Below are 15606 nucleotides of genomic sequence, written 5' to 3'. Positions count from 1 at the left end.
GTGAAATTTTCAGGGTGATTGAATGTTTTAATTATACTGTGATGCGAACCTAGTGATGGTGATGTTGATTAGCTTGTTATCACTGTGTCATAACTCTTGTTTAATTTCCTGTCTGGTCCTCATAACTCTTGACTCTCTTTTTAGATTAGATTACTTACAGTGTGGAAACAGGCCCTTCGGCCCAACAAGTCCACACTGCCCCGCCGAAGCGCAACCCACCCATACCCCTACATTTACCCCTTTTACCTAACACTACGGGCAAATTAGCATGGCCAATTCACCTGACCAGCAGGTCTTTGGACTGTGGGAGGAAACCGGAGCACCCGGAAGGAACCCACGCAGATACGGAGAGAAAGTGCAAACTCCACACAGTCAGTCGCCTGAGGAGGGAATTGAACCCGGGTCTCTGGCGCTGTGAGGCAGCAGTGCTAACCACTGTGCCACCGTGCCGCCCACAAACATCATTACGTTTGTAAATTGACTCTTGTCAATCAACAATCTGTCTAACTGACCCATGAATATATGCAATGACCCAGCCTCTGCTCCTCACTGGAGAAGGGAAATACTAATATAAATGACCTTCTAAGAACAGAAATTCATCCTTATCTCTATTTTATTTTGAAACTGTGCCCTCTAGTTGTATATTCCCATGTGAAAGATCATCCTTTCAGCATTTATCCTGTCAACTCCCCCATCCCTTCCAGAATCTTATGTTTCAATAAGGTTACCTCTTATTCTCCTTAACTTCAATGAGTATTGGTTCAACCGGCTCAACATTTCCTTGGGGATCCACACATACATATGTACATTTGTAATAAGACTCCCTGCTGTTACACTCCACCTTCTTTGTAATAAAGGCCAACACCCCATGTGCTTTCATTTGCTTTATCTTCGTGATGATGTTTTTGTGAATCCTACCGTTGTAGTATAATGTTCTGTAATCTTTCCCCATTACACTTTGTTAAATATATAACAACCTTCAAAGGGAATTGCAGCACTATGGGTACAGAGTAAGAGAATGGGACTAACTGTTTCAAAGAACCAGTTTACACAGGTCTACATATTGATTCTTTTCTCTCTTTTTATCAGTTGAAGAAACCTCCACTTGGTATAAATGTTATCCCGCTGTTCCTTGATCAGTGTTTCTAGAACAATTTCCATTTGACTTATTTTGCTGAAATGGAAGCCTGATTGAAGGGCTGACTATAACACAAGCCACCACCAAAGCTAAAACCAGGTAGAAAGAATTAAGGTAAATTAGGAAGATGTCGTGAATCAAGTGGATTTTAAAATATCTCTGCACTGTCCAGAGAGATACAAGACCAATTCCGTGAATCATTCTATTGATAAAACCATGTCAAGTCTTTTAAAGTGTTTGGATTTTAATTTGAGTCGCATTTTAGGAGGGGGCAGTGTGCTTACTCTGTCGGTTGGTGAATCGGTCAGTTAGCCTTACTTAAGGAAAGGCGTTGTTCTGATGCTCGCTCTATTCCAGAACTGGACTAGCTCCAAATCAATGTTACATACAGATTTCATTAATCACTCTGCACATGATCTGGTGTCTCTGGAGATTTAACATGACTTTTGCTTGGAGTCTGCTCGCTTACCATAATCTACCCCTGTGTTTGTCGCTTTTTAAAAAACTAGCAGATATTCTCAAATTTCTGACAGAAACGAACCCTTTCAGCAAATGATACCACCCCCACCCCAATCTACTGTATTGGCTTTGTTTGTTGAGAAATAAGGGAATTTTTCTCTTAGATGCAATGTATTAGGCAGTCAGACACTGTCTCTTGCAAAGTTGTGAGTGGTTGATGTGAATCTTATCTGAACTATATAGCCGTAAGATGTTTTCCATTAAGCAACGTGTGTGTGTGCCTACATATACGCAGCATGTTGCCATTAGAGTGAGCAGGAATGGACAAATTCGAGTTAATGAAATGTTTGACATTCTGCCTGCAGGGATATAAATACGACCGCCATTAAATGTTTTCAAATATCTGTCTTTACAGAGGCTGGGTTGGAAGCACGTCAGATGGTGGGAAGGCTGTAATATATCCTCTCCCTCACTGCTCTCTCCAGCTTCCAGCAATGCATTGACCCGCTTGTCTGCAGTTCAGCTTTAAGCTGGATTCGACAGCAGCTCTGTGCCATTTTGAAATTCCAGGGTTTAGTCTTCTCTCCCTCTCTGAGAGCCGCGGCGTTTCATTGAGGAACAAAAACTGGAGAAGTGACCGCGCTTTAGAAACTTTTTGGATGATTAGTACAAATGTATATGGACAGAAGCTGCTCCGGGGAAACTGCTGGGGCCCGAGTGAAATTGGAGACTTGACATTTGATCGTAAGTACGGCTGTTATATGCCATATGTTTTTGTTTGCGTGTGTTTATATTTTCTAAAAGAAAACTCCACGGAGTTGAGGAACTGCACCAGGATCAGTCACGTTATACTCGGGTTAACTGTAGGGTTTCTGTAAAACTGAGAGATTAGAAAATAAATCTGAAATGTTGAAAATTGGAGGTTTGGACCATGCAGATTAGCATCTGAGTGCGAGCATTCAGTGCATTAACGCCCCTAACCACCAATTTCCTGTACTCTTTCGCCGAGGTGATTTTTCTAAACCAGGGTTCACTCTAATCAGCAGATCCCTTCGAACCTCTCTCAATGAACCAATCGTCTGTTCAATAGGCACTGAGTGTTAGCAGGCTATTCGACTGTGAAATGCATCGTAGCCAGCATTAATCTTGTCCTTATTGCACACTTTCAAAGCGGCTAAAGACCTGAAGCTGTAACAGTGGTCGCTTTCTCTGCTCTCTGTGGGCTAGGACCATGGGACCCGATAGTAATAGTTTAGAGTTTCTGGGTCAGACCCGGGATTTGCTGCTATGGATCATACCGTTACATTCCGCATTTAACCCGAAGAGCCGCCGAGAACGTTCTGGTTTTGTTTCCTTACATCAGGAATTGATAACAGTCAAGTGGTAGCACTCATTAATATCATGTCCTTTGCTCACAACATATTAACATTCAGCCCCAACACCTTTCATGCAGAATCAAAATTCCAAAAAAAGTTTGGTTAAAAAAGTACTAAATAGCTGGCCATCTGTCTAGAAGTTGTTTCCAATGAGCATTCTTGCTGCAGTAAAACTTAATTTGCAAACTCATATTCTCGTGAGGATATTTTTGGCTTCTCTCTTTGCAGGAAACCCACGAAATTGACTTCCAGTCAGGAGTGGGGGAGGAGGTGCAAGCACAGGCCTGTAGTCAACAAGAGGACTGCACTTTGCTCTGATTAAAAAAAAGCCGGCATTTCCGGTCCCATCATTGACTCTGTTATCACACATGACTGTAATTTGAATAACAATGAGGTTTGCACCATGCATGTCTGTCTGGTGCTCCCAGTGACAAAAGGCTTGAGAATAGTGAGGAAACAGTGTCGGTTTGATTGATGGGGGTGAATAAAAAACATTCTTGTTGATGTGACAGTGGAGCTAGTCATAGATGGCTCTGCAACATAAGTGTTATGTCTGGATTCAGCCTGTAATTATCTTAAACACAACTGTCTGCAATGCTGTTGGAGCTAACAATTACAGCAGAGACAAAGTAATGAGAAGTTTGGAGTAGGTTACAACGTTAACGCGAACCTCTAAAATATCCCTTGTGTGTGATGAGCTGACTGCTTTGAGCTGAAACCGATTATTTCATTGCAGTATGCTTCTTCAAACCGCCCGCCCCGCTCCAACGTCCTTCATCCCCAGGATCTGTGTCTAGGATGGGAAGGGCTGTAGATGTCATATGCGTGGACTTCATTAAGGCATTTCATAAGGTTCCCCATGGTAGGCTGGTGGAGAAAGTGAAGTTGCATGGGGTCCAGGGTGTACTGGCTAGATGGATAGAGAACTGGCTGGGCAACAGGAGACAGAGAGTAGGAGTGGAAAGGAATTTCTCAAAATGGAGAACTGTGACCAGTGGTTCCACAGGGATCCATGATGGAACCCCTGCTGTTTGTAATATGCATAAATGATCTGGAGGAAGTTATAGGTGGTCTGATTAGCAAGTTTGCAAATGACACTAAGATTGGTGGAGTAGCAGATAGTGAAGGGAACTGTCAGAGAGTGCAGTAGACTATAGATAGATAGATTGAAGAGTTGGGCAGAGAAATAGCAGATGTAGTTCAATTCGGGCAAATGTGAGGTGATACATTTTGGAAGATCCAATTCAATAGCAAACTATATAAGACCATAAGACATAGGAGTGGAAGTAAGGCCATTCGGCCCATCGAGTCCACTCCGCCATTCAATCATGGCTGATGCGCATTTCAGCTCCACTTACCAGCGTTCTCCCCGTAGCCCTTAATTCCTCTAGACAACAAGAATCTATCAATCTCGGCCTTGAAGACATTTAGCGTTCCGGCTTCCACTGCACTCCGTGGCAATGAATTCCACAGGCCCACCACTCTCTGGCTGAAGAAATGTCTCCGCATTTCTGATCTGAAATGACCCCCTCTAATTCTAAAGCTGTGCCCAAGGATTCTAGAATCCCCACCTAACAGAAACAAAAACCCAGCATCCACCCTTTTCAAGCCATGCATTCTATTGTAAGTTTGTATTGGATGTCCCCTCAATGTTCTAAACTCTAATGAATACAATCTCAGGATCCTCATCAGTTCATCATATGTTAGGCCTAGCATTTCAGGGGTCATCCGTTTGAATCTCCACTGGACATGCTCCAGTGCCAGTATGTCCTTCCTGAGGTGTGGGGACCAAAACTGGACACAGTACTCCAAATGGGGCCTAACCAGAGCTTTATAAAGTCTTAGTAGTACATCTCTGCTTTTATATTCCAACCCTCTTGAGATAAGAGACAACAGTGCATTCGCTTTCTTAATCACGGACTCAACCTGCATGTTTACCTTTAGAGAATCCTCGACTAGCACTCCCAGATCCCTTTGTGCTTTGGAAATGGAAAAGCCCTGAGCAAAATTGATGTACAGAGAGATCTGGGTGTTCAAATCCATTGTACCCTGAAGGTGACAACAAAGGTGACAATAGAGTGATCAAGAAGGCATACAGCATGTTTTCCCTCATCGGACAGGGTACTGAGTACAAGAGTTGGCAGGTCATGTTACAGGTTGTCTTGGACTTTGGTTTAGCCACAGTTGGAACACTGCGTACTGTTCTGGTCACCATATTACCAAAAGGATGTGGGTGCTTTGGCGAAGGTGCAGAGGGGGTACACCATGATGTTGCCTGGTATGGAGGGCGCATGCTATGAAGAGAGGTTGAGTAGATTAGGATTATTTTCATTCGAAATATGGAGGTTGAGGGGGTCCTGATTGAGGTCGACAGAATCATGAGAGGTATAGACAGGGTGGATAGCAAGAAGCTTTTTCCAGAGTGGCAGACTCAGTTACTAGGGGTCACGAGTTCAAGGTGAGAGTGAAAACGTTTACGGGAAATATGTGTGGAAAGTACTTTAGGCAGAGGGTGGTGGATGCCTGAAACACATTGCCAGTGGAGGTGGTAGAGATGGGCATGATAGTGTCATTTATAATGTATCTAGACAGATACATGAATGGACAGGGAGCAGAGGGATACAGGTCCTTAGAAAATAGGTGACAAGCTCAGATAGAGGATCTGGATCGGCGCAGGCTTGGAGGGCTGAAGAGCCTGTTCCAGTGCTGTAATTTTCTTTTCTTTTTGTTCTTTGGTAGTAGTTTCTGATGGAAATTGCATGTTGGGTGAGGTTTAGTTGTACAAAAGTGAAATCCAGCAAATGCTGGAAACCAGACAACAAAATTGAAAATGCTGGAATACTCAACCAGTAGAGAAAAATAGTTTCAGGTTGATGACTTTCCACAGAATTCTGAGTATTACTCTTTGCTGACTCTTTCTCCTGCCACAGATGCTACCTGACTTCCAGAGTATTCCTGGCATTTTCTGTTTTATTTCAGGCTTAGTTGTGATACCTTCCGCAGCACTAATAGGCACTGGGAAGGTATAGAATCATTCCTGCCTTTACATAAGATACCTGAAGATAAGTCACAACTACACACTGAAAGAGATTCCTTCCTAGTCTTTGCTCAAGTATCCACGAAAATCTGCTTTCACATCTACATTTTCTTCCTTGGTAACATCTTCCATATAATTTCAACTGAAATTCCGCCCTTCGTGTTATGGATGCACCCATAATTATAGGCATCTCCTAGACATTCAACATTCCTTGGACAGTTACTCTGTCTGTATCTTAAGATCCATTACTCCATGCCATGTGCTGCCACATGTACACTCTTCGCTTCAGAAACACCAACTCACTCTATCTTCGAGCTCTCCTGGTTCCCAGTTTCATTTCAAGCTTTGTTTCACTTTAAGAAAAAAAAAATTCCCCTTTATTACAGAGGGTCTTCAAGCTCCAACAATTAATGGGTCGAGGTGCTCCTCCTACCCATTCTTCCTTTTGACTCCACTGCTAATCTTGCCTCTTGCAAACATTCATGATGTTCTCCAACTTTCCCTTTTCTGACGATGAACCATGTGTCCTCAGCAAAAAACTCCACTTCTTTCCTTTAAGCCCTTATGCCCTCACCTTCATGAATTTTGAGCATAACTTTGTACTCTCCTTTAGGCAGGACTCCATCCCCTTCTTAATGAACTCTTTCACCTCTTCAGTGTTTGCCACCACCTTGACTCTGATGATCTTCCCTCTACAGTTTCTCATATCATGGTTCCCCAATCTCGAACAGCATACTTCTACTTCCTTCCCAAGATCCAGAAACAGGACTTCCCCGTTGACCTATTGCTTAAATTTGTTCCTGATCCAATGAATTGATTTCTTTCTAACTTGACACTTTCTATTATTAAAGGATAGGACACTCTGGAGGCAGGAAGCATGTTTTCACTGATGGGTGAGTCCCGAACCAGAGGACACAGTTTAAAAATAAGGGGTAGGCCACTTAGAACAGAGTTGAGGAGAAACTACTTCACCCAGAGAGTGGTGGGTGTATGGAATGCTCTGCCCCAGAGGGTGTGGAGGCCAAGTCTCTGAATACTTTCAAGAAAGAGTTGGATAGAGCTTTTAAGGATAGTGGAATCAAGGGTTTTGGGGATAAGGCAGGAACAGGATACTGATTGAGGATGATCAGCCATGATCATAATGAATGGTGGTGCTGGCTCGAAGGGCAGAATGGCCTACTCCTGCACCTATTGTCTATTGACTACTTTTTATTAGCCCTTGTGCAGACTCTTTCTCATATAGCTGTGGCATCTCTGATGCCCTTTGTCATTTTAAAAATTCCCAATTTCATAGCCCTGTCTCCTCTTCAACATGGATGTCCAATCTCTCTGCACCTCCAACCCACACTAGGATGGTCTCAGGAATCTCTGCTTCTTCCTTGAATGAGGTTCAAACAGTCCCATCCTCCACTTGACTTAGCTTTTCTTCTTCATTCTGAACAACAATTCATTCAACACCATTCATTTCCTCCAAATACAAGTTGCTGTTATGGGTACATGTACAGGTTGTAGCTGTGCATACCTTTTTCTGCATACAACACATATTTCTTGTGCATCTTATTCAACTCATTTTTTTTTCCCCAGTACATCGGTGCCGGAATGGTGTCATATCCTGTTATTGTCCTGAATGAAAAGACTTCATCACCATTGCTTCCAAATTCCACCTTTGTCCCACCTTCATATAGTTTATCTCTGACAATTCCCTCCCTCAACTTCTCCTTCTCCACCTCCAGTGATAAGCTAGCCACTCAATTCATTATTAACTACCTGACTCTCATAGCCATTTCAACTATACTTTCTCACTCAGTGCTTCTTCTGCCTCCATCACTGCTGTTCTTATGATGCAACCCTCTAAAACAGTATCTCTGAGCCATCTTCTGGTTTCCTCAACCAAGGAGTTCTATCTTCGACTCCATCATGATTGCCAAGAGCCTTGACTGTCCTCATTTCCTGAACTTGTGTTCCCAACCCTTCCCAGAACCATAATGGGGCTTCCCTTCTCCTCATTTTTGACCATAACTGCCTCTATATTCAACAATTTCCCACCATTCTGGCCACCTCCAAACACATCTTCCCATTACTTTTATCACTCCAGAGGGGTCATATCATGCCTGATATCCTGGCCCGCTCCTCAGTCACCATATTCCCATCCTCCAACATCTCTTCAGTGCAAATGCAGGAGATGTAACAATTGCCCTTTTATTTCCACTATCTTCACCTTCCAAAGACACAACACTCCTTCCAGGGGAAACAGCAATTTACACGCACATCTTTCAATGTAGTCTATGATCTTTGCTGCTTGCCATGTGATGTCCCCTACCTAAGGGAGCCAGAATGCAGATTAAGATGACCTCTTTGTGGAACATCTCCATTCTGTTCTCATGCATGACCCTTGCTCTCTCTTTGTCACCTCTGTCCTCAATCTACTGCACTTTTCCAATGAAGTTCAACATAGGCTTCAGAACAGCATCTCAAATTTTTATTAGGACCTGACTGCCTTCTGGATTCAACACTGAGTTCAACAATTTCAGACTGTAAACTCTTGACCCATTTTATTTCCATTTCTTTGCTTTTTAATTTTTGTTTAGACAGTGGCTTATTCTCTCTCAGTGGCTTTTTTGTTTCTTTTCTTGCTCCATCACCAATCCCTTTGCCCTAGAGGACTGATATTTCTGTCATTCAATCTCTCCTATCTTCCAACCTATCACAGGTTTTGTCCTTGTCCTGCTTTCCCCTTGCTTGAAACCGAGTAAGTCTCCAACTTTCCCCAGTCCTGATGAAATGTCATGAGCCTGCATCTGAATTCTACACTGAGTGCTTAACCTGCAAAGTATTTTCCCACATTTTCTGTACTGACCTTTAAAAAAATTGATATTTTAAGGAAAGATGGTGATGTGTAAACCTCCATATTTCACGTACACCTGAGACCAAAATAATAGAACAGTATTTGGAAGCAGTTTTGAATCTGTTAATAGTTAATGTTGATGAGCTTTAATGGTAGAAGTGATTTCATTTGTGACAATCTGTTTTGGTACATAACTGGTTTTATTATAAAAATTGTGGAGACTCAGCCAGTTAGTTATGGCTAAGAAACAGAAATCTGCAGATGCTGGAAATATAAAACAAAAGGCAAAAACAGCTCATTTATATCTGCTGAAATGAAAAAGAATCATGAGCAGCTGCTATCTTTGGATATTTGCAGCCCCTCTCTGGACACTCATATATAAACTAGGAGAAAGTGAGGACTGCAGATGCTGGAGATCAGAGCTGAAAAATGTGTTGCTGGAAGGTCAGGCAGCATCCAAGGAGCAGGAGAATCGACGTTTCGGGCATAAGCCCTTCTTTAGGAATCTTCAGGCATAAGCCCTTCTTCACTCGTATATAAAACCTATCCTCATGGAAATCAAAATATAATCATAAGGTGTAATAAAAATGCCCAAAGTTCAACTCAGTACTTGTTCCATTTGTCTTTGGCTCTCTTGTTGCGGTTACTCTCATTGCTTAATCTCTTGCTTTGTTCTCTCTTTGTTTGCCTGTTTTTCTAATTGTTGTTTCCTCACTGTTTTGCAAGCCTATATTTGTCTGCCTGGGTTTGCTTTTCTATCTGCCTCACTCTTCCCTACTTCTCTTTTCCCAAACTACGCTTCTCTTCAGTTTGCACCAATCATTGATGTTTCAATGGTAGCTTTCTATTGTGCTCTGACTCCAGATATATTACACTTCATCTTGAGACTAAACTGAATAAGGCTCTTCCAAAAACATTTTAAACAAGCAAGTGGGAATTTTGTTTATAATTCAAAAGGAGAAATAATTTAAATGCGCATATATTGCAGCCCATGATAAAAAGTAAACCACCCTGTGGTCCACCAAAACAGCAATGTAAACTTTTCTTGAAGTGCTGCTTCTCAGCATTTGTTCTATATCTCTTACATATGTCTTCAAGTTGTAGCGGAGAATATATAATGTACACTAAAGACAGAATCTTCCAGAGCCCTGAGTGATGTGGGCTATGGCAAGATGTATGGCACAATTGGCAACAATTATGATGAGGGCCATCTTGAAATCAAAATCATCACATGCCATCTTTTATATTTTTCTCAAGTGATGTGGCCAGATTCTTGCTAGGCACTTGACACTCCCTGTATTTTGTTAAACATCTTTGTTAACATCACAACTCACCTCAATAATATGCAGACTCCTATCTTACCAAACTCACCAATCAAACTTGATGCTGGGAGAACTCGATATGGAAACCAGAGTGCATATGTGGAAGGTCAACCTGCCACTTAATCCAACAGCTGACTGTAGCCAAAGGATAGCCCTGGTCATAATCAATGGGCATTATCAGAACACATCCCTGTTTCCTAGGAATTGACATTTGCTATTTGCTGACCAATCATGCCCATCCTGATACTTCAATTATGCATTGGCATTGCACTCTGAAAGCACAAACTTGCATTGTAGGGCACACAAGCAACCAACATTGATAGTCTGCAGCAGAAACACAGACTAGACTAGGTGACAATACAGGGAGAGCCAGTTGCTATCTTAGCACTCGTCATTTAGCACCTAACAGCAGGCTTGTATCATCCCTGTCATGTTTTGCCTAATGATGCCAGTCACACAAATAGGCAACTTGCCTTGGTACCAAGCAGTCTTTAGTCCTTAGGGGGTGTACATCTTGCTGTGTGGTAGTGTGCTATATTAACCTCACACCTGCTGCATCTGTTCGCAGCTTAGGGGGCTGCAGAACTTGCTGTTCATAGCGTTTTTTAAAGGGAGATTGGTCACAGGCCCCATGCAATGTTATGTACAGTTCCCAGGCTGCCTTCTCCCAAGCCACTGCATAGCATTGACCCTCTCTGTCACATGTCCTTGGCACAGCCACTGCTGGACAACTCTGACAAGGTGGTTCAGTGGTTAGCACTGCTGCCTCACAGCACTAGGGTCCCAGGTTTGATTCCAGCTTCGGGTGACTGTCTGTGTGGAGTTTGCACGTTCTCCCCGTGTCTGCCTGGGTTTCCTCTGGATGCTCTGGTTTCCTCCCAAAGTCCAAAGATGTGCAGGTTAGGTGAATTGGCCATGTTAAATTGCCCATAGTGTTAGGTGCATTGGTTGGGGGGAAGTGGTTCTGGGTGGGTTGCTCTTCAGAGGGTCTGTGTGGACTGGTTGGGCCGAAGGGACTGTTCCCACACTATGGGGAATCTAATCTAATCTAATCTAAACTAGATCTTTGAGCACAGAAGAAGATAAACATTAGGCATTTGAACAAGAAAGTACCAAGATGTTACCAGGACCCAATGCCATGTGTATGCTTTGCTCCCCCTGCTTGTAGTTAGTGCAGTGGGCTCTCCATCCATTGAGCCTCATGGGTAGCCAGATACCGGCTGATGAGAAATTCCATATCCGGTGCTACCAAAGTGTCCTGAGCATGTTTTTCTCTCTCTCCCTCCCATAAAATCTCAGTGCACTCCCTGGTTCTGTAGATTAGATTAGATTACTTAGTGTGGAAACAGGCCCTTCGGCCCAACAAGTCCACACCGACCCGCCAAAGCGCAACCCACCCATACCCCCACATTTACCCCTTTATCTAACACTACGGGCAATTTAGCATGGCCAATTCACCTAACCTGCACATCTTTGGACTGTGGGAGGAAACCGGAGCACCCGGAGGAAACCCACGCAGACACGGGGAGAACATGCAAACTCCACACAGTCAGTCGCCTGAGTCGGGAATTGAACCCGGGTCTCTGGCACTGTGAGGCAGCAGTGCTAACCACCGTGCCGCCCAGCTGGGGTGGGCTGGGGTGAGAAAGCCAGCTCTGCTGGGAAGATAGTTGGTCCTGAGGCTTCATGGGAAGAGCCTGTGGTGCTTGTATTTAGACAGGCCAAAGCTACGCTGATGGTTTTCTTCCCAGACACACGTTGATTCTCCTTAACCTAAACCATTTGGAGGAGAGTGGGCAGCCACCTCTGCAGTGTCCTGAGTGGACAGAGGGTTTGTGTGTGTTTCCACCTCTGGCTGTGTGCCTCTCAGTGTTGCCCTGTCTTCTTGAGGATGGGGCACCTGACCATCTATTTCCTTCCATGCCCTTTTCCAGAGTAAACACTGATGCAAAATACTCGTTTATATCTCCCCCATCTCCTGCGGCTCCACACAAAGGCCAACTTGCTGATTTTTGAGGGGCCCTATTCTCTCCCTAGTTACCCTTTTGTCCTTAATGTATTTTTAAAAACTCTTTGGATTCTCCTTAACTCTATTTGCTCAAGCTATATCATGTCCCCCTTTTGCCCTCCTGATTTCCCTCTTAAGTATACTCCTACTGCCTTTTTACTCTTCTAAGGATTCACTCGATCCATCCTGTCTATATCTGACATATGCTTCCTTCTTTTTCTTAATCAAACCCTCAATTTCTTTAGTCACCCAGTATTTCCAACATCTACCAGCCTTTCTTCACCCTAACAGGAATAAAGTGATCCTGATACTGTCAAAATTAGCCTTCCTCCAATTTAGAACTTCAACTTTTAGATCTGGTCTGTCCTCTTCCATCACTATTTTAAAACTAATAGAATTATGGTCGCTGGCCCCAAAGTGCTCCCCCACTGACACCTCAGTCACCTGCCCTGCCTGAGTTCCCAAGAGTAGGTCAAGTTTTGCACCTTCTCTTGTAGGTACATCCACATACTGAATCAGAAAATTGTCTTGTACGCACTTAAGAAATTCCTGTCCATCTAAACCTTTAACACTATGGCAGTCCCAGTCTATGTTTGGAAAGTTAAAATCCCCTACCATAACCACCCTATTATTCTTACAGATAACTGAGATCTCCTTACAAATTTCCCACTGACTATTAGGGGGTGCACAATAAAGTGACCAGTATGCCTCTCCAGCAGTCTCTGAAGGTGCTGGACCTGTTGATGGAGGCAGCCCAACAATTGCAGGATTTGCTGCATGGATGCAGCGTCTGGGTAATGAAGGCCAATGTATGTGTGGCAGTCACTGCTGAATCATACTGTATGTTTAGATACAGTCCCTGATTGCACACATCACAGGGTCATCGCCTGCCTGGGCCCAAACAGCGGTCTGGTCTCTAGCAGCCCTCTGAGTGCCAGTGGACTGGGCTGTCATTTCTTCCTCAGCCAGCTGTGGAATTGCCACTGTGAGGTGCTCACCACATTGTACTCCCACACACTGTACTTCGATGATTTCCCCCAAAAGTGTCTGTCAGGGCTGGTGGGTGGTGCAGGAGACAGCCTTGCTGATGTTTCCTCTTGAGGCCTTAGTACTTTTGTACTGAGAGGTCCACAGCCAACCACCTCTTCACAAATGTCATAGAGTCTTCAGAAGGATTATGGGGCATCCAAGACAGAAGAGAGAGAAGCTATTACGGTCAGGGATTCAAATCACAATGGTGTTAATGGGAGACTGGTGGTGGCGGCATGCAAAGTGATACTCATTTGATGGGTCATGGATGTCTCACTATCTCCACAGGAGCAGTCCCGTGGTTCTGCAAGGGCCAGGAGTCTAAAAGGGGTGAAGGCATGGGTGTCAGACACCTCTCAACTGTATAAGCTCTCTCTGCCCTTTTGCGGGCTGTCTTCTCTTGTAATGAGAAAAAGGGAGCGACTGAATGAAATTACAGTGAGTTGCATAGCTGTCAGTGTTGAAACAAATGGGGCAAGATAATATACCAAATGAAGACCAAGGAGGCAATGTACAGGGCAAAGCAGGATTAATGGTATGGAAGTGAAGGAGGAGAGAAGGTGAGGGAAGATACTGTAGGCAATAGTGGGAGTGGCAGAGCATGAGCCTTGGAGGGAGCAGTGACAGATAGAGAGTGAGTGTGATGTAGCAGAGAGAAGAATGCACCATGCACCAATACCTTACATAGCAGGTAAGGTATTGCTGTTTCTGCACTGCTGGCCCTGACACCTGGTCAGTGCTGGTGGTGCAGTATCTTCTGGCTGTCCTCTGGGAAGAGGACACTTCTTCATTGGTGCCTCCAGATCCCTGTCAAAGAATCATTATGCCATCTTCTTTTTCTCCGATAACATGTACAAACCTCCCTGTAGAACAGGGCAGCTTCAGATTGCCAGTGTTCATCTGGGTGTGTAGCACCCTTTTAAAGATGGCAGGGATGCTGATGCTTTGGCAGATTTCCACTGAGTGCTAAGTTAATTTGGAAATGTTATGTGGTAAGATAGGGCAGAAATTAGATGTGAGAGATGCCGTTAGTGCTGGGTTTGTAATTAATGTGGCGAGTTTAGTAAATTAGGGCAGAAAACATCTCACTTTGAAAACCCTCCAAGAAACTCAAAACAACTTGGATGTAGTCAAAAAAGATAAGATTCATCTACAAGGCACTGAAGAGATTGTTTCCTTTCTGCTGTCTGAAAGACATTGACATGTGTTGATGATTTCACAACGCCAATGGCCTTTCATATTGTCAGTTTTCACAAACGAGTCTGGATGATCAGTGGCAGCAAACCAAGATCAATGAACTTCCACACAAATATTTTCCATGACAGATTGGTAGCTAGTGATCAAAGGAGGGACCCTGTCTGATTCTTTCCATCCCATTGTGGGATGCTAGATGCTAAAGTGAAATGGAAGACACCCCTCCCCTCCCAACCCCATTCCCTCCATGGCTGAAAATTGTTAACATCAAAGTTTGTGAGAAGATTTGAATACCTACGGGCGAGAGATGCTACGACAAGCCAGGAAATGGGAATCCTGCGCTAACCGCCTAAGCACCACATACGAACAACTCCGGTTCCTGCATGAATGCCGAAAGAATCGAATCCTGCCATCAAGTGTCAGATACAGACCACCAGTCAACAATCCACAAGCCAGAGACACAGCCAGACAGAACGGACTCAGGATGATCCAGGTAATGATTACAGACGCGCACAACCAACTTCACAGATACAGATATGAAATTGCGCGCCAAAAGTCGTTAATTTCAAAAACCACGAATCAGGAATGGACCCAGACCATAGAACGGGCTGTCACCATAGGACAGAACAGGACTACACACCGCAAAAAAACGGCACTAGAAGAAAAAATGGCCAAACTAACACACAACAAAGAGGACACCACAACACACACCTGGGTTAAAAACCTCTCCCACAGACAGCTCACAGATACGGAAAGAACAATACTGGCCAAGGGACTCAACTACAACCACAGGGACGCCAAGACAGCAGACTTCCTAGCAGCACTAGAAGGCACACTCAGGAACAATGGACTGACAGAAGAGACACAACAAACAGTGAGACAAACGTCGTACCCATGATAATAAGGAAAAGACAAACACATAACCTCAACACCAAGGAGAGGGAAACACTAAAATCACTAAGAAACGATAAGAACATAATCATACTACCAGCAGACAAAGGCAAAATGACGGTTATCCTGGACAAAGCAGAGCACATCCAAAAAGCACAACAACTACTTGCAGATACCAACAAACAAAGAACAGCCAGGGAATTCCTAGAAGCATGGCACTCATCCACAAACTCCATCAACAAACACATCGACCTGGACCCAATATACCAGCCACTACAGCGGACAGCTGAAACTGACAAACGGAAGC

General features: G+C 43.9%; 1 protein-coding gene across 1 annotated transcript in view; it reads left to right on the top strand.

Annotated features, from left to right (window-relative positions):
- Positions 1-1580: 1580 nt before the first annotated feature.
- Positions 1581-15606, top strand: part of LOC122552715 (stonin-1-like) — a 109221-nt gene continuing 95195 nt past the window's right edge. Inside the window, exon 1 of the mRNA XM_043695614.1 lies at positions 1581-2341. The gene's annotated coding sequence lies outside the window, so the exon portion shown is untranslated. The remainder of the gene's footprint in view (positions 2342-15606) is intronic.

Source organism: Chiloscyllium plagiosum, chromosome 9 (assembly GCF_004010195.1).
Source record: "Chiloscyllium plagiosum isolate BGI_BamShark_2017 chromosome 9, ASM401019v2, whole genome shotgun sequence".
In the NCBI taxonomy this organism is placed as follows: domain Eukaryota; kingdom Metazoa; phylum Chordata; class Chondrichthyes; order Orectolobiformes; family Hemiscylliidae; genus Chiloscyllium; species Chiloscyllium plagiosum.
The sequence above is the reverse complement of the archived record's forward strand: the minus strand, read 5'-3'. Positions and strand labels throughout refer to the sequence as shown.